Source organism: Rhinopithecus bieti, unplaced genomic scaffold (genome assembly GCF_001698545.2).
Source record: "Rhinopithecus bieti isolate Rb0 unplaced genomic scaffold, ASM169854v2 scaffold_18512, whole genome shotgun sequence".
NCBI classification, from domain to species: Eukaryota; Metazoa; Chordata; class Mammalia; order Primates; family Cercopithecidae; genus Rhinopithecus; species Rhinopithecus bieti.
In genome coordinates this window covers 157,704-178,458 of record NW_016809093.1, presented here as the reverse complement: position 1 = coordinate 178,458, position 20,755 = coordinate 157,704, and the positions used below count along the sequence as shown (strand labels likewise).

At 38.0% G+C, this 20,755-nt stretch overlaps 1 long non-coding RNA gene across 3 annotated transcripts in view; it reads right to left on the bottom strand.

The window, feature by feature from the left end:
- Positions 1-5,640: 5,640 nt before the first annotated feature.
- Positions 5,641-20,755, bottom strand: part of LOC108539672 (uncharacterized) — a 70,909-nt gene continuing 55,794 nt past the window's right edge. For 2 of the 3 annotated variants that reach the window (XR_001888458.1, XR_001888456.1), the window contains exons 5-8: positions 14,132-14,322; positions 11,044-11,205; positions 10,118-10,258; positions 5,641-5,745 (exon numbers count right to left, since the gene is read on the bottom strand). This is a non-coding gene — a long non-coding RNA (uncharacterized LOC108539672). The remainder of the gene's footprint in view (positions 5,746-10,117; positions 10,259-11,043; positions 11,206-14,131; positions 14,323-20,755) is intronic. The other variant, XR_001888457.1, reaches the window with a different exon arrangement.

Genomic DNA, 20,755 nt, shown 5'->3' with positions numbered 1-20,755 from the left:
GCTCAGCCTCTCCTTGGGTGAGGCTTGCTGTGGCTGCTGTGGGGGATGGGGGTGTGGTGTCTGGTCCAATGGAGTTATATTCCCAGGGGGATTATGGCTGCTTCTGCTGAATCATACAGTTCACCAGCAAGTGGGGGGAAAGTCAGCAGTCATGGGCCTCAGCCTGCTCCCACGCAGCCTGCAGTCCTAAAGGCCAGTGTCACTCCCACTGTGCCCTGCAACAGCAATAAGTCTATTTCAGGGCAACCAGTGAGTAGGGCTGAGAACTTGTCCCAGACCACCAGCTTCCCCGCTGACAAAGCAAGCAGACTCAGTTTTTCGGCACCTCAGAGGGCCTGCAGCAGTGATCCAGTTTCTTCAAAGGGTCTGTGAATTCTCTCAGCTATCCTGGTATGTTCCTGCAGTATTTCTTGGAGCAAAGGTTTACAGTTTGAGTCTCCACATGCTGCTCTGTCCACCTGAGCAGGAGCTTCAAGCTAGTCCTGCCTCCTATCTGCCATCTTGCCCCCGTGCATTTATCTGAAATCAAAATACTTCTAATAAAAGTATTATACTCTTAATATTCCAGTATGAAAGTTCCTTTCTGCCCACATTAGAAATAATGTGAATCTTTACTAATCTGATAGGCAAAAAAATCATCTCTCATCATTGTTTCAATATAACTCATTTTTGCGCTCTTCTGAAATTTCATCCTGTGGATGTGACATAATCAATTTTCACAACCCCATGTTATTCAGAGCGTTCCAATATTCCGTATTATCTACACGATGTGGATGGCATCTTTTCAGAGTCTGTGTACTGGTAGTGGGTGTAATCCAGGGCACAGTTCCCTTGGCTATTTGCTCTGGTGAGCTGAATGGGTCCCCTTGGAATCCAACAACTATGTTGAGAGAATTGTAATATTGTGATAACAGAACCTGGTTGATGTAGGAGTGTGTGTGTGTGTGTGTGAGAGAGAGACAGAGAGTGTATGTGTGTGCTGACAACCACATTTCCCTTTACTTCCTTCTGGCTTCTTTGTGTCTTTGCATCTCATTTGGTTTCCCTTTCTAAATTCAAGCCCAAAAGTGAAAAAAGGGAAATATGAGGATGGCAGTACTTGTAACCAGATCTTTATCAACATTCTTCACTAAGTCCTGAAGATAAACATATAAAAGGAAATGCTAGCACAAAGGGTGTGAGCCTATGTAGGCCTTGATAAGTATTGCTCTACAGACACTCATAAAGTAGTGCCATTTAGACTCCCCAAGTACAGGGAGGTGAGAAAGGCTATAGAGGAATGAAGAAAGTACTGACACTGACAAGGTACTGCAGAGGAAAGGCCCTGGACTCTGTGGTGGACACACATATTGGTCATTTGTCTATTTTTGGTTTTGTTGTCTTTTTAGGTCTTAGCCATAAAATTTTTGCCTAGATCAATGTACTTAAGTGTTTACCCCAGGTTTCTGTCTAGTACTTTTATAGTTTCAGATCTTACATTTAACTCTTCAATCGATCTTGAGTTGATTTCTGTGTAAGATGAGAGACAGAGGTGCAGTTTCATTCTTTTGCATATGCATATCCAATTTTCCCAATACCATTTATTGAGGAGGATGTCCTTTCCCCAATGTATGTTCTTGGTGCCTTTGTTGAAAATCAGTTTTGTGTGTAAACATGTCGATTTATTTCTGCGTTCTCTATTCTGTTCCATTGGTCTTTGTGTCTGTTTTCATACCAATACCATACAGTAATCAAAACATGATTACTATAGCCTTGTAATATACTTTGAAGTCAAGTAGTGTGATGCCTCCGGCTCTGTTGTTTTTGGTCTGGATTGGTTTGGTTATCCGGGTTCCTTTGCGGTTGCACATCAATTTTAGGATTGTTTTTTCTATTTCTGTGAAAAACGTCATTGGTACTTTGATAAGGATTGCATTGAATCTGCAGATTACTTTTGGCAGTATGGTCATTTTAATTATATTAATTCTTCCAGTCCATGAGCATAGGATATCTTTCCATTTGCTTGTGTCTTCTTCAGTTTCTTTCATCAGTGTTTTGTAGTTTTCCTTGTAGAGGTCTTTCACCTACTTGGTTAAATTTATTCCTAGGTTATTTTTGGTAGCTATTTCAAGTAGGCATGCCTTTTTAATTTCTTTCTCAGCCATTTCATCATCAGCTATTTCATCAATGGTGCATATAAACACTACCGATTTTTGTATATTGAGGTTCTATCCTACAACTTTATTGTATTTATCAAATTTGAGAGGGTTTTGATGGAGTCATTAGGTTTTTCTAAATATAAAATTATATCATTTGCAAAGAGGAACAAATGTAAAGATATCTGACTTGGATATGTTATTTCTCTTGTCTGATTGCTCTGGCTAGGTCTTCCAGTACTATGTTGAATAGTAGTGATGAAGGTGAAAAAACAAGACCCTTGTCTTGTTCCAGTTCTTAGATGAAACGGTTTCAGCTTTTCCCCATTCATTATGATAGCTGTGAGTTTATCATATATGGTTTTTATTATTTTGAGGTATGTTCTTTCGATGCCTAGTTTCTTGAGAGTTTTTATCATGAAGGGATGATGAATTTTATCAAATGCTTTCTATGGATTGGTTGAGATGATCATACGGTTTTTGTCCTTCATTCTGTTGATGTAATTACTGTATTATGTTTGTTGATTTGCATATGTTGAACCATTTTTGCATCCCTGGTATAAATCTCACTTGTTCATGGCATATTATCTTTTTGATGTGCTGTTGGATTCAGGTTGCTAGTATTTTGCTAAGAACTTCTGCATCTATTTTCATCAGGGTTATTGGCCTGTAATTTTCTTTTTTGTTGAGTCCTTGTCTGGTTTTTAATATCATAATAATGCTGCTTTCATAAAATGAGTTAGGGAGAATTCCCTCCTCTTCAACTTTTTTTCAGTAGTTTGAATATAACTTGTGTTAGTTCTTCTTTGAAGGTTTGATAGAATTCATCAGAGAAACCACCCAGGCCTGGGCTTTTCTCTGTTGGAAGATTTTTATTACTGATTCAATCTTGGTAGGTTGCATACGTCCAGGAATTTATTTATTTCCTCTAGGCTTTCCAATTTGGTGGTATATAATTGTTTATAATAGTCTCTGAATGATTATTTGCATTTCCATGTTATCAGTTGTAGTGTCTCCTTTTTCATTTCTGATGTTTATTTGTGTCTTGTCTCTTTTTTTTTCTTGGTTAGTCTAGCTGGTGGTTTATCAATTTTTTATCTTTTCAGAAATCAACTCTTTGTTTCATTAAAACTTTCTATATTTTTAGTTTCTATTTTGTTTAGTTTGGCTCTGACTTTTACTGTTTCCTTCCTTCTACTCATTTGGGATTTGGTTTGTTTTTCCTTATTTAGTTCCTTGAGGTGTACAGTTAGATTGATTGTTTGGAATCTTTTGCCTTTTTTGATGAAGGCATCTATTGCTGTAAATTTTTCTCTTAGCACTGCTTTTGCTATAGCTCATAGATTTTGATATGCTGTATTTCCATTTTCATTTGTTTCAAGTAACTTTTTGATTCCCTCCATAATTTTTTTCTTGACTCAGTGGTCATTCTGGAGCATGCTGTTTGTTTAATTTCCATGTATTTGTACAGTTTCCCAGGTTCCTCTTGTTATTGATTTCTACTTTTATTCCATTTTTGTCTGAGAACATACTTGATATGATTTTGATTTTTTAAATTTGTTGAGACTTGTTTTGTGTCCTTCTACTTAACTACTTCTTACACCATTAAATAGAATACAGTAATAGCTATTTCAAATTAATGAACATAATACACATTACTTTTGTCAATCTGTTCAAAAGTATATTGTCTAAATATTCACCAAAATACTTTTATTCCTGAATACCAAATTTCAAATATACAAAAGCACATGTATGAATTGTAATTAATCTTCACCTCTCAACTCCTACCTCCTGACCCAAAATGTCTGTTGTCCATAGAATGGTGCACACATTCCAGACATGTTTCTGTGGATGTGGTGCACATGACCATGTCCACCTACACATGCATATAATCTTTGCCAAAAAGTGTGATCACATTAATCATCTCCTTTTGCAACCTATCTTTTCCACTTAATATTCTTCTGAGGATTTATATTAGCATCTTATTAGTTCTTACAGTTTTAACATAATCAACAAGTTCATTGTTCACGTCTATATCTATTGGAATTGTATGTCAAAATTAGTTGCCAACTGCTTTGTTACTGAGCTTGCCCTATAAATTATGGATGCTAATCTAACATCTGAGATGTAGTTTGAAAACGTTTTCCCATTATATTATATAAATTCTTAGTGTTATTTTCATTTAGAACGTGTTTTCAACTTCAATAATATGAATAAGATATATACAGATTGTAATTTAAAAAGAAATACTGGTGAAGAACACCTTAGGGCATGTGTACTGTCGGCCTTGAGAAAATACGAGTATTGAGAGTCCTGGAGATATCAAGACAAAATGGAAAATACTTTAAGTAATTCTAGAGTTAGCTGCTGATCTGGAGAGAAAAGAGTTTTCTCCCCGATTTACATAAACTTTCCTAAAGTACCATAATATGAATAATTCTGATAATTCTGATAATGCCCAGGAAGTACAGAAACAGCTGTCTACAAATCTTTGAACTCAAGGCATATCACAGGGACATTTGCTTTCTTCAACTAGATACCTATTTTCTCATAAAGAGAAACAATGAGATAGGTCAAAGTGATAGGTACCTTGAATAGCAGTTAAGATTAAAGGAGATGAAATATAAAGTGCATTTGCTTACAGTAGTTTAGTGTATGTTAATTTCCTTCTCTCAACCTCCCCTGTCCTAAGGCCAATACTTGAGCTTCTGCCTGAGCCCACTCACCACTTTGAGCGGCAACCAACTCATGTGGCCCTACACCCAGGTCTCCTGGCATAAATGGCGGGATTTAATCTTCTCTATCTTCTTCATCACCCAGAGGGGTTGTGGAGTGAGGATGCATTGGTCCACAATAGCAGAGGGGTGGAATCTGACCATTTCTCAAGCCCTGGAAGCCCATCTTCTAAAAGGGAGGCTACTCAGGGTTGTCTATGGATGATGAGGGTTGGAACCTCATTCCAATCCTACCACCTATCTGGAGAAACTTAGGCTCTGAAAGCCTGAGTTTGGCCATCTATGAAATGGGACTGACCATACCATCCTTACAGTGCTGTCCTGAGGGGTAAATGAGAAAACCTGTCCAGAGTATATGGCATAGAGTGGGACTTCAATGGCCTTTAAATGTTGGGACACAGCACTAGGGGATGGCTGAGCCTCAGGGCTAAGGAGGCATTGTGAAAAATCATTTCTCATTGTTTCTCTTTATGAGAAAATAGGTATCTAGTTGAAGAAAGCAAATGTCCCTGTGATATGCCTTGAGTTCAAAGATTTGTAGACAGCTGTTTCTGTACTTCCTGGGCATTATCAGAAGCTCATAAGAGCTGTTCAACATCATGCCCCCGAGCTGACCCAAATCCAGCTCCCCATGCTGGAAAGACAGGCATAGGAATTCACCTGTTGAGTTCAGAAATCGGTAACACCAGGGTAGCAAAAAGTTGTGTTTGCCTAATGGCTGTTCCTGGACTGGTCAGTATGGTTTTGGGCTCTTTATTTTTTGTTTTTTTTTTTAAGGAAAAATTTGGACCCATACCGCAGTCACCAGTGCAGAGTCTTCGGATCATGCAGTATTCAGCCACATCACTTCAGGTTTTCGGTCATCTGCTGCCTCCCTTAGAGACAAAAATCCAATAGTTACTAGCAAGTCTTTGACACATGATATAGTTTGGCTGTGTCCCCACCCAAATCTCACCTTGAATTGTAATAATCCCCACATGTCAAGTGCAGGGCCAGGTGGAGATAATTGAATCATAAGGGCAGTTTATACCACACTGTTCTCATAGTAGTGAATAAGTCTCACGAGATCTGATGGTTTTATAAATGGGAGTTTCCCTGCACAAGCTCCCTTGCCTGCCACCATGTAAGATGTGTTTTTGCCTTCTGCTATGATTGTGGGGCTTCCCCAGCCATGTGGAACTGTGAGTCAATTAAACCTCTTTCCTTTATAAATTACCTAGTCTCCATTATGTCTTTATTAGCAGCATGAGAACAGACTAATATAACACACAATTGTCCAGTTTTTAATTAGCTAACAACTAAATATTTACAGAGCCCAGAATTCACGCTATTCCATTGGAGGTACCTCATGAACTCTAAAGTCCAATTAACTGGGTAAGAAAGGAAATTAATATATGGGTGACTTCATTGCTTAAATCTGAGATGAGACGGTTCTTCTCATTAATTTTTAAACTTGATCGGGTTTCAAAAAATTGATGATTTTCAAAAATCCCTCCTTGGACCTCTCATCACCTATTCAACCACATGATAGAGATACCACTCCTCTCCCTCTCCCCCTCTCTCTCTGGCGCTCGCTCTCTGTCTGTCTATCTGTCTGTCTCTCTCTCTCTGTGTGTGTGTGTGTGTGTGTGTGTGTGTGTGTGTGTGTGTATGTGTGTACGTGTATGTGTCCTCCCCCATTGGATTCTCTCTTCTCCTTCAAATTCAAAGTTCCACAAAGAGTTTTATACATTCCTTGTTAATACTCTCCACTTTTGACTGACTCTTTATCCCATCACACTATGGATTCTGTTCCCAGGATCATCAATTAACACATATGAATTAAAACTCTTTTGAGGCCGGGTGTGGTGGCTCACGCTTGTAATCCCAGCACTTTGGGAGGCCGAGATGGGCGGATCACAAGGTCAGGAGATCGAGACCATCCTGGCTAACATGGTGAAATCCCGTCTCTACTAAAAATACAAATAATTAGCCGGGCGTGGTGGCAGGCGCTTGTAGTCCCAGCTACTCGGGAGGCTGAGGCAGGAGAACGGCATGAACCCAGGAGGCGGAGCTTGCAGTGAGCCAAGATTGCACCACGGCACTCCAACCTGGGCGACAGAGCGAGACTCCGTCTCAAAAAAAAAAAAAAAAAAAAAACAAACAAACAAAAAAAAACCTCTTTTGAAATACTTTCCTTGTGCAATCAAAAATAACAAATGGAAAGTACAATATACTCATGCTGAGCAATTGTGATACAAAATCAGATCAAGCTCTAAATGACATGCATCCCTGAACTAATCAATGGATTTGGGTAGTAGCCTGGACATATGAAAATCAACTCAGGGAATCACTGTCTTCTTTCACCAGCATGACCCAGTTTAGATTCCAGATAGACAGGGTAAGCCTACATGAATTACAGTTTGGATTAAAGATAGAAAATTAGGTCTGGGCAAATGGAAGGTATTTCATGTCAGGAAACACTGAGACATTATTTTAGGCTAGTTAGCTTCAGGGAAGCGCTAAGATTTTGAATTCATCAGGGAATAAAGAAGTTTGAAAAATGGTATCTGTAGATTTTGTTGGAGCTCCCCACAGCATATAAACTGAGAAAATGGGTGTGTCTGCTTCAGTGAGTCTGAAGGACAGTATAAATGACAAATAGGCATATATGGTAGGTCCCTCTATTAAGATGTGAATGTATGTTTGTTCTCCTCATGTTTCTTCCTTTCTCCTATTTCATGAGGTAGCCAGGTATTTAAGGATGAAACCACGTCAGAAAACAATATCATATTTCACTTACAGATATATGCATATGTAATAAAAGTATAGAAAAATGTCTTAAAAACGTAAAACCTAAATTCTACATCGTGGTCACCTGTGGGAAAGAAAGCAGCTGAGGTAATAAGAGAAGACTTTAAAGTGTGTTTGACTNAGAAAACAATATCATATTTCACTTACAGATATATGCATATGTAATAAAAGTATAGAAAAATGTCTTAAAAACGTAAAACCTAAATTCTACATCGTGGTCACCTGTGGGAAAGAAAGCAGCTGAGGTAATAAGAGAAGACTTTAAAGTGTGTTTGACTCACCTATGAAGGTTTTATATGTTGACATGAGTATGTAGAAGTCTGTTGTATTCTATAATTTTTTGTGTTACTTTAAGATTTCATAACAACCACTATTTCTCTGAGACTTAATTCTGATTTTAAAAAGATCCATACCAATTAAGAAATTCAGGGAAATACAATCAAGTCCAGATATATAATCAATAACCCCATCACTGGTTAATTTTTAAACTTTTTTTGTATTAATGCTCATTTCATTCTCTATGCATGCATATTTAATGTATGTATACTAAATATGGGTTTCATTAATTTGAAGACTCAATATTTGCTAAAGATCATGAAAGCAGTTATTAAATGTACACACATTTTCTACCTGATCTATCTGGCTCCAAAGCCCACATCCCTAACCACTGGGTATACAAGGAAAGATCTGGTACTTAGGACCCAGGTGTGCTGGTTTCAGTCTGTTTTACAGCAGACTCATCTTCATGCTCTGTCATTCGGTGCTATCTCCTTTCCGGAGCTTAATGAAAAGCTGCTATTCCAATGTCCAAATGGAAGGTAAAAGAAGGTAGCAAGAAAGGACATCAAACAAAATGTAATGAGGGGATGATTTTCCTTCTCCTCCACTGCATTATCAGGTTATCTGTGCTACAAAGAAGAGACAGCAAAGCCCGCCCTCCCTCCGTCTCTCTCTCTCTCCCTCCCTCCCTTCCTCCCTTCCTCTCTTTCTTTTTTCAGGGTCTTGCTTTGTTGCCCAGGCTGAGTGCAGAGAGAAAACAAATCAAAGTGTGGAGAGACTGTGACCCTGTGAAAAGAGTGTTCTGGTGAAGAACGTGACTTCAGGAGGAAGCATAAACTCACTGCCAGATGGGAGCCTATGGGACCTGGGGTTAGAGAAAAACTAAAGTAGGTGTGAGATTAACCTGGGTTAATTTTATGGCTGTTTTTTTCAGAAATATTTCTTAAGTAACATATTTTAGGAGCCACATTTTTATCATAAATATATTCCACACTTGTCTTTGCAAAAGGTTAATATTGAGTCAAGCGCAGAATTTAAAAACTATTAATACCCAGTGTTAAAGCAAACTAAATATGACCTGAGAAGGACTTCGTACTTCTATATTTGAGTCCTTGTGGATTAACTGTAACCTAGCTTAACAGACAAAATTGAAAACATAACTTAGGAGTATGTGCCTGTAATAATAGCTAACTCTTGGCCAATCCCAGCGGCCATACTTCAACCATTTGTGTACTGCGGAGTGTTCAAACTGGGTTTAAACAAGCCAAACACCAAGCTATAATCAATCCAGCCATTCTGTACCTCACTTCCAATTTCTGTACATCATTTCCCTTTATTGGTCTATAAATCTTTTTCCACCATATGGCTGTACTAGAGTCTCCGTGAATCTGCTGTGATTCTGGGGGCTGCCCAATTCATGAATTGTTCATTGCTCAAAGTCCTTTAAATTTAATTTGGCTGAAGTTTTTCTTTTATCATCAGTATTCCTATCCTTATTGAAATTTACATCATGCTATTTTAATTGTGTTTTTATACATGTATATAAGCAAATGTAATGGATACACATACATTACATTTTATATAATGGTTATACTATATATGGAGCTTGGTATTCTGGGTTTTTATTTTCATTTCTACTTTTATCTGAACTTTTATACAAAGTACTAACATGTGGATGAATCATTCTGATTAAATTATAAGATATATAATCTAACTTTGCCTTTTAAAGAACCAGCTGACCCAACCCCAATTTTCAAACAACGCATCTGATGGGAAATGCCATATCTACATTGCATATTAAATGTAATATATATATGGGTCTGTTCATGAGCTTTCTACAGACATCCTATAATCTGTATGTCAAAGACTCCATCAGCTACAAAAGCAAAGTTTCATGGAACATTGCAATACCTGACAGTGTAATCCTGATTCCTATCATTCACCCTTTGGATGAATGGTGCAATAATAAAACAACATAAACAATAATAAAAATGCCAGCAATTATAGGATACATGATAGATAAATTATGTGCTCTAGATTATGCAACCATCAAGTGATAGTTCCCAGACTCAAATCGAAGTCCTTCTCACCCCAAAGCCCACACAGCTAACCACTGTTCCTATAATAAATGTCCTTCTGTGGTAGACTAGAGGCCGACAAAAGAACAGGACTCACCCCAGGTCCCGTGGTCACTTTACAGGTCTGGCAACTAGGATACAGGTTCAATGACCCCCATCTTCTGTACAGCTATTATTCTTTGCTCTTCTTTAATATTCCTTCTTTCTGGGGCTCAATAAATTCATTCACCATGTCACACTAGGATGAAAATAGGAGATCAGAAAGTACATGGAATCAAAAGAATAACGAGATACAACCAACATTCACTGCTTGTCGCCATGTTTCCAGATCCTCTCGTTTCAAATCTTTTATTTTATGCAGCACAGATGTATTCTTCCAGGGCCAGCAATCTCTAAGAATGTACCCCCAAAGATACAATTAAAAAAGACAAAAGGCATAAACACAAGGCAATTCATGGTAGAACAATTTGTAACAGGACAAGACTAGAAATGAGACAGATGTCCATCAATAAGGAATTGATTGAATCATCTAAGGTACATCTACATCTCAGAGTTCTATGGAGGTAAAACAAGCAATGAGAACTCCCCCTTCTACTCCTTTGTAATGATTTCCAGCATATATTGTTAACTGAAGAAAGAAAGGTGCAGAAAAATGTGTTGAGTCACTGCTGTCCAATATAGTAGGCATTGTCCACATATGGCCATTTACATTTAAGTTGATTAAACGTACATGAAACTAAAAGTTCAGTTCCATTCAACATGTTTCAGGTGTTCAACCGCCACAGTTGCCATTAGCTATTGTATTAAACAATGTAGACAGTCTATTTCATCTCTATAGAAATTAAAATGATTTTTCTATTATTCCCATATACAGTTTTCTATTCAGCATATAAACAGGCTGGAATATCTAGTGGACTTCTGTATCCCTTTAACCTGGAATGCCTCCTTTTTCAACCCAGAGTTTCAGAACGCTCTATAGGGTGTGCATGGGCCACAGCCCCTCCCTCCCACCTTCCTGCTCACCGATGTTCAAGCTGTAGTTCAAGCTTCTGTCATGAGGGGGGCGCCATTGTACCACCATTATAGAACTCTTCTGCAAAGACGTGTCTGCAAGGAGCAGAAAATACAATACTTCCCTTAAACCACAGCTTATGAGCCTTAAGTGCAGAATGATTCATTCTAATTCTGTCAAAAAAAAAAAAAGAACAACTGGTAAGTGTAAAAGAAGACTGTAAATACATATACGGTGCGGCATCCATAGGATGAAACACCAGGTAGGTCTAACACTCCTTGGCTGTTGCTGGAAGACAGAATCTTAATGGATTGCATCAGGGCAGGTGAAAGGTGACTGAGAGAGGATGAGGGCACAAGGGGCAGGTCTGGGAGGCTGTGCTTATAGTGTCCTGGAGAGGGGATGAGTGGGAGGCAGTGGCAGAAGGTCCAGGAAGCCTGTACAGGGGTGGATGGAGAGTGAACGAATGCCCTGCTGTGTGGAAGGGACCCTCCTACAGTGTGGAAACCTCAACCTACACTGAGAAGGGAGGAGATGAATCAATGAATGCGATGTAGATTTGGGGTCGACAGCAAATGCAACTGTTTTAATATACACACAAATACTCCAAAGAGAACTGGTATTTCAGTGAACAAACCATGTTATAACATCTGTTACTCTTTGTTAGATGTACTCCTTTTCCTTAAAAAAGAACAAATGTGAATATGGCTGTGATGTCTCCTAGTGGCCAGAGCCAGGATTGCAACTCAGAGCTGACTGGTGAGTTCAGCAGGGGGAAAGGGAGGGATGGAGGTTGGGAGGTTGATTAATGGGATCAGCCAGTTTTCTGGAATTTTTGACGTACCTACAGGAATCCCTCTGTATCCATCATTTTTCTGGGTTATAAAAAAGTACGTTTTCTGGGATATCTAAATCTGAGATTGGAAGTACAGTGTCAGTCTGAACTGGGGATAATGCTGCAACTGTGAACTGTATTTGAGGTGGTAGAGCTAGAGGAGCTAGAACATACACACATACACACACACTCATGTGGGAGTCAATTCATTTTTTAAAAATCTACATTATTTCCCTAGGAAATTGAATAAATGAATGCCTAAAGTAAGGAATGTATGTGTACCATACTCTTGTCAATATGTTCACAGCATATTTTTATTATTTTATCAAAATACTTTTTCCTGAATATAAAATGTAAAACAATATATAAAAACACATATATGAATTGAAATTAACCTGTATCTCTCACTGGAGCAGCTCCTAACCCCTGACCCCTAGGTGTCTGCTGTCCATAGAATGGTGCATACTGTGAAATGTGTCTCCACAGGTGAGATGCACACAAATGTGTTCACCTACACACACACACACACAGACTGTTCCAAAGGTCGAATCACATCCTTATCTTCTTTTGCAACCTATTTTTTCCACTATTCTTCTCAGGATTTATATTTACATCTTATTAGTTTCTGTGGTTTTGGCATAATTCATGTGTTTATTGTTAATGTATCTAATTATTTGACTTCTCCACTGAAATTATTTGCCTAAGTTCTTTGTTAGTGTGCTTCACAAAGCATGAATTCTAACCCAGTATCTCAGCTCTAGTTTGCACAGATTTTCCAGAGTTTTACGCTATTCTTAGGTTTTTTTTTATTTATAATTTTTCAATTTAAATTATCTTCTGACTTAAAACCACATGGATCACAATTTTTTTAAAAAAATGTTAAACTGCCTTGGAACATGTAATGGCAGTGCCCAAGCAGATTAGATCATTCCAAGCCCAGGAGGCACAGAGACAAACTGGAGAAAACTTTAGAATAATTCAGAATTACCTGCTAATCGAGACACAACAAAGGTATTTCCCTGATGTACAGAAACTCGCCTAAAGTACCCTGATCTGAATAATGGACATAATTCAGTGGGTATTCTTGTAGGTAACTTGAATAGCTGTTGAGATTAAAGGAGATGAAATATAGAGTGCATTTGCCTAAAGGAGTTGTGATGGTTAACACTAAGTGTCAACTTTACTGGATTGAAGGATACAAAGTATTAATCCCGGGTGTGTCTGTGTGGGTGCTTCCAAAAGACATTAACATTTGAGTCAGTGGGCTGGGAAAGGCAGATCCACTCTTAATCTGGTGGGCACAATCTAATCAGCTTCCAGTGAATATAAAGCAGGCAGAAAATGTGAAAAGAGAGGCTGGCCTAGCCTCCCAGCCTACATCTTTCTCTCATGCTGGATGCTTCCTGCCCTCAAACACTGGACTCAAAGTTCTTCAGTTTTGGGACTCGAACTGACTCTCCTTGTTCCTCAGCTTGCAGATGGCCTATTGTGGGACCTTGTGACTGTGTAAGTTAATACTTAATAAACTCTCTGTCTCATATATATGCGCTCACCTGTCTCAAGGCCAACTCTTGAGCTTCCGCCTGAGCCCACTCACCACTTCAGGCATCAATCAGCCAACTCATGTGTCCCTACACACAGGTCTGTTGGCACAAAGAATAGGATCTCACCTCTGTCATCTTCATCCAGAAAAGTTGTTGAGTAAAGACTCATGGGGTCACAATAGCAGGGGGGTGGAATCTCACCATTTCTCAAGCCCAGAAACCCATCTTCTAAAAGGGAGGCTCCTCAGGGTCCTCTAGGGAGGGTGAGGGATGGAATTTCATTAAAATCCTGCCACTTACCTGAAGAGGTGACTTAGGTAAGAGCCTGAGCTTAGTCATCTTTTAAATGGGACTGACCATACCATCCTTACATAGCTGCCTGATGGGTACATGAGGAAACCTCTTCAGAGTATATGGCATGGGGTGGGACTTAAATGACCTTTAAATGGGACACAGCATTAGGGGCTGGCCGAGCCTCAGTGCTAAGGCAGGCATTGTGAAAAATCATTTCTCATTGTTCCCCCTTATGAGAACACAGACATCTAGTTGAAGAAAGCAAATGTTCCTGTGATATGCCTTGAGTTCAAAGTTTTGTAGACAGTAGTTTCTCTACTTCGTGGGTGTTATCAGAAACTCATAAGAGCTGTCTAACATCATGCTTCTGAGATGACCCAAATTTAGTTCCCTACACTGGGAAGACAGGAATGTCTTTGAACTTACCTGTTGAGCTCAGAGACAGCACCGGGGATGCAAGGTTTGGTGTTTGCCCAGTGGCTGCTCCTGGACTACTTGGTATGTTAATATATTTATTGGTATATTCTAGATCTGTCCCAAAATCACCAGTGCAGGGGTTTTCAGATCGTGCATTAACCAGCCACATTGCTTCAGAATTTCAGCCATCTGCTGCCTCCCTGAGAGACAAAAATCCAAGAGTTACTAGCATTTCTTCACACACAATGTCTATTCTTTCTTTAGGTAATAACTAAATATGTATTGAGCTCAAAACCCATTCTATTCCATTGGAGGTGTCTCATGAGCTCTAATGTGATATAAAAGCATAAGGGAAATAAACATGTGGGCAACTTCAAGGGTTCATTCTGAGATAGCTTTTTTCACATTAGCTTTTAACTTGGTCAAGTTTCAAGAAATTGAATATTAAAAAAAAAGATCTATCCTTGGACCCCCTTGTCACCCATTCAGCTACAGGATACAGATCTCCCTGTCTCTGTCTCTCCCTCTCTTATCCTTCTTCTCCTTCATATTCAAAGTACCAAAAAGAGTTTTCTACATGCTCTGTTAACATTTTTCACTTCCCACTCATCATCCTACTGTCCTATGGCTTCTGTCTCTGGGACTGCAATGAACATTCTCTCCAAAGTCATAATCCACCCATTTCTTACTAGGTCCAGGTTTTGTATAAATACACTAACATAGGGCATATTACTTTTAATGAGCTCCTAAAGTATGTATGATTGCAGACTGCTTCTTTCACCTAACAACAGAGCTTTCACAGTTTCCCAGGCTCTAGAGCATGATGCACTGGACAGAAGTCCAAGCTGTCCCGCTCCCTAACTATTCAGTCTTAGGCAAAGTCCTTAAACTCTCTGTCCCTTAATTTTCCATCTGTAAAACTGAATTTTGCAATAGTATTTAACTCATAAGTGTGTTCTAGGTACTGAATGATCCAACCCATTAAAAGCATATAGTACCTATGATATGTTGGCACTTTTAAATACTTTTCACATACCTTACTGGTATTCATATCCCTGTAGCCATGAAAAAAAATTAGGGTATCAACCAATGTTTATTCATAATCAACGACATTTGGGGTATGATGTTTGTACATGTAATAGTTTCCTAGGGCCACCATAACAAATTATCACAAACTTTGCATATTTAAACAACAGAAATTTATTATCCCATGATTCAGATGTACAAAACCGAAGTCTGAAGTACAAAATCAAGGTGTAGGCAGGACTGCACTGCCTCCAAAGCCTTTAGGGGAGAATCCTTTCTTAGCTCTTCCAGCTTCTTGTGGCTCCTGCTTTATTTGGTTTGAGGTGGCATAACTCAATCTCTGCCTCAGTCTTCACATGGCCTTCTTCCCTGCATGTGTCAAATCTCCCTCTGGTTTCTTTTATATAGACACCAGTCATTGGAGCTAGGCATCAACCTACATTCAGGATATTCCCTTCTGGGAAATCTTTCACTTCATTATGTCTACATAGACCCTATTTCCAAATAAAGTTTGGGTGGGTTAGGATTGGGACATGTTTTGAGGGGGACAAAATTCTACCCACTAGAGTTAAATAAGCAAGTTACACCACTAAATGTAAGATAAAGTATCTTCTGTATGTACATGGACTGGCTGATCCCTCAGAGGTTGAACTAGACCAGGCTATAGCCCTTTGGAAAGGGAACCTGGATGGTAGTCTATTAACAAGTACACAACTACTATATCAAGGGTATTTTATATTTCATCTCATTTTGATTTCAACAATTCTATCCAGTACAAATAATTATGCCCATTAGTTGGATCAGGGAGCACAAATGAAAAGACGGATAACTCGATCTAGGGAAACTACCTTATAAACTATTGTTCCAGGATTCTAAACCTAGAATTATTCAAAACGTTTTTTCCCTTCTGTCCTGTCAGCTGACATTTGATATAACTTAAAGCATTTTTTTATTTTTTTATTTTTTTTTTCAAGAGATGGAGTCTCGCTCTGTCACCCAGGCTGGAGTGCAGTGGCATGATCTTGGCTTATTGCAGCCTCCTCCTCCTGGGTTCAAACGATTCTCCTGCCTCAGCCTCCTGAGTAGCTGGGACTACAGGCATGCACCACCAAGTCCAGATAATTTTTTGTATTTTTAGTAGAGATGGGGTTTCCTGATGTTGGCCAGGCTGGTCTCAAACTCTTGACCTCAAGTGATCCGCCCATGTCGGCCTCCCAAAGTGCTGGGATTACAGGTGTGAGCCACTGCACCTGGCCTTAAAGCATTATTATTTAGTTGAGTCATTCTTTCGAAAACAATGTGCTAAAGTGCTTTTTAAATAGTAAAAAATTATAAAGTATAGAATTGTATTTGCATAGCTAAAATAGAAAACAAAAAGAAATAAAATATTTGGGAGAAATTATTTCTAACCCATATTCAATCATGTTTTATATCCTCCAAATACAAAATATTCATGAACAAGAGAAGTAAGCCAATCATATCAAGAGACAATATACAAAATCTTAGAAAAATGATATAAATTCCAACACTTGGGAACACACCAAAACAAATAAAAAATATGAAACAGAATCATATTTAGTCAACCAGTTAAGTCATAAATTATAATGTAGTGCATGGATTTATGTAAAATAATTTATATAGACTGATTAACATGGATTTAGAGGTATGTGTGTCAATAAAAGTAAGTTAGTATACTACGTGCAGAGAAAAACATCTGAAGAGTAGATACTAATTAATTAAGAGAAACTATCTTTGTATTATGGAGAAGGAGAAGATGTGACAGATGGACAATATTTTTAATATGTAATAAACATTTTGATTATATTTGATAAATCTTAAACAATGAAAATAATTAACTGATAATGTGACAAAGTTATTGAGATTCTGTTCTGTAAATCAGAAAAATCTGTGACCTAGTCACAAAATTATAGTGTAGAAATGCATTAAGAATCATGTTCATATGCTGTGTGAAAATAGTACATTAAAAATTATATTTCGTAATCAGTGTGTGCACATTGTAGATAGAGGATTCTTTTATTTTATAAATGTGCAATTCTCTGGTGTTTTAAATTTAGAAACTTCATTGTACAAAATGTGAAAAACAAAAAGTTGTGAAATTACAAATATGATGCTCATCTATTCATTGCTTTGGAAACATGTTCACAGTATACTGTTTTATACATAAGACAATAGGTCAAAACTATTTGATGGTGTGTTTATATGTTTCAGTGTGGGTGTCTGCATGCTGCCTGTATCTCAGTCTTCTTCACAGCAATTATACACACACAAACTCTTGCAGCTTTCTATTCAGTTCGCAGATAGAAAGTAAAGGATAAGGTCACCCTTGTGTTGGTTTCATCCTTGGTTCTCCTCATGAGTAAGGGAGTACATGTTTACTTTCTCTTTAAGCCCTTCACTACATCAGAGTTGCAGATTTCTGGTTTTGTGCTTGTCTTTTCCCCAAGACAGAAGTCCCTCCCATTTGGTCTTCTAGCTGACATGAAGTTTCTGCTTTATGCAAGACTGCCTCTCCCATTTGAGGGATGTGGACCCAGATCCACAAAAGACTGAAAAGAGTAGGGACTGAATTGTCAAAGACAAGCACAGGAGCAGGACTCCTATCCAAATATCTAATTCTCCTGATTTAGTGAGATGGCTTTCATGAACTTCTCACATGATGTTCACCACCCCTCAGCATTCCTCTTCCTCTGTGGGGAAACAGGCATTCTCATGCATTGCTAGAAGTAATGTTAAATGGTACAGTCCCTGTGGTGGGGTTTGATGCTATCTATAAAAATACATTGGTATTTACTCTTGGAAACAGCAATCCCTCTTCTAAAAATCCATCCCAAAGAAACACTGCAAAAAGATTAAAGGCATATACACAAGGCTATTTATGGTAGAAAATTCCTAACAGAATACTAGTAATATGACAGATGCCCAGTACAGGGCCAACTAAATAATCTAAGGTACAACTACGCCCTAGAGTACTATGCAAGTATAAAAAGCAAGGAGGACTCCCTCTCTGTACTGCTATGAGTAATCTCTACGACACATTGTGAAATAAAAAGCAAGAAGAAGAAGAAAAAAAAAAAAAAGTATAGAGCAGCAGTATCCAATACAGTAGCCACTACTGACATGTGTCAACTTAAATTAAATTACAAACTCAGTTTCTCAGTTTTACTCATCACGTTTCACATGCTCAATAACCATAGCTAGCCTAGTGGCTACTGTGTTGCACAGTTTAGATATAGAACATTTTCATTTCTGGATAAATTTTTACTGGGGAAGTAATATAATAAATAATATACATATTTGCTTTTTTTTTTTTTTTTAAAATGAGGGTAATAACAAAAACTAATAAAATGATTACCTACAATAGGACAGAGGAACAGCCCAGGATAAAAGCAGATGATGTGTATCTCTTACAAAGGATACACATTTCCTGGTTAAACACACTGGAGAGGACAAAAAACAATGACTAACCCAGTAGCAATGAGCAACCAAAAGTACTCAGACTGAATCCAAAAAAACAAAACACAAACAGAACAAGCTCACTGCTCACCTTTGGAAACTCCTAAGGAAACAAGTCACTGTTTTGAAAAGTGGAAATACTGCAAAAGAACTAAACATTCATCCTACCTTCCCTGTGTATACCATATCTCAATATAATCTAATAGGTCAGAGGAAGTTTTCTTTATACATGAATTCCAGCTGCTGAAGGCAGAAGAAATCAGAATTACAATGTCACCCTTTTTGTAACATTTAATGAAATGCAGATACAGGTAAGAATATTCAGAGACTGCAAAAAACATGAAGTAAAGGTGAATAGGGAATAGGGAAATTTTATAAAGAACAGATCATGCTGATGACACCTGAACCCAGTGATTAATTTCAACATCACAGGAGAGACAAGCAGATCCAATGAGCCTCCTAGTGTAACACTGTAAGAATAAACACCACCACACCTGAGATATTCAAGCCAAAAAACTTGAATCTGAACAAGCGTCTAAATCTCATTACCAATTTAAAGGACATAAGATTGGCCAGATGAACTTAATAAACAACAAAATAAGGACACAATCAGCAATATCCAGAATGCAAACTCCACAGGACAACAATCCAATTTCTTAAGCAAATAAATAAGGTTTTTAAAAAGAGTACAGACCTTCTTTGATGAAAAGAGACTTAAAACTTGAGAGAACTAAATTAAGGAGAAACTGATATTAAAACCACAATGAGATACTGCTACACACCCACCAAAAGAAAAAAAAACAAAAAAGATGGAAAACACTAAGTGTGGCAAGGATGTGGAGCAGTGGAACTCTTACACTGTTGATGGGGATACAGATTGGAAAACCACTTTGAAAACCGACAGTGTCCACTGAGCTGAACATACACATACCCTGTGACTCAGAAATGCCAGTCCTTGGCACATGCTCAAGAGAAATGAAAATAAATGTCTATCCAAACATATGTATAAGATCATTCATAACACCATTATTCATAAGTCAAACACTGGAAAAATATGTAAATCTCCAAAAGGGATACATATATTGTGAAATACCCAAATAATGCAATGCCATCCATCAATGAGAATGAATAATCTACAACTATAGACAAGAATAATGGAAATCACACACGCATTATGCTGATTGAAAGGAGATAGACACAAAAGACTGCATGCTGTATGATTCCAGGCATTTTTCTTCTAATGTCCCAATAGATTTTGGTAAAGGAAAGGAAAATCATTATCCCATTTCCATTTATTTGAAGGTATTCTATGTCTTCCTATATTACCTGCAAGTTAACCTCAGAGAAGCATGTATCCTCTGAACCCTTAAAAAGTGATTCATTATACTTAAGAAAAATGCTAATACCATGTCTGAGAATAGATAACTGTGTGAGACGGGAGATATACCTGTGCTCAGTGCCAGCCCTAATCTATAAACTCTAGGTGACCATGAGTAAATCACCACACCTTATCTGCATCACCAATCAATGGTGGTCCGACCAGGCCTGTCTCCAAACTAAAGAATCCTAAAGCACTGGACAAAGTGACTTCCACCTGGAAAAGCACTCTGAATTCCTAAAAAGGAAGATAATTCATCTTTGAATTCCAAGGAATTATTTGAATAGCCAAGTTGTCTAATGCATATTAAGTATGATGATTAATATATTTTTGAAATAATTTCTCTTTTGGTTTCACAGTTATCAGCTTTTTACATTTTCTTAAAGAGATACCATCTTGGTATATGGCACAAAAGCTACTGAAAGATACTTTCCAACCAAAGACATACATGAACCACCGTGGGCTGACATGGTTCAACCATGTCAAAATTGACATGGCTTTTTCTTCTCCATAATTGTACTGGTTAGGAGTGTGGGATCTGGAGACGGAATAGGGACAAGCCCTACTTCCTATAACCTATGTGACTTTGAATACTTTGCTTCACCTTACAGTCACTCAAATGCCTCATCAGTAAACTGGGATTATGCAATACCTACCAAAGAAGACAAACCATTTTTAAACAAATACTGCTTTGTGTTTTGGTTTTACAAGGATAAACAGCCAAGAATCCCATTATTTAAAAAATTATACTACAG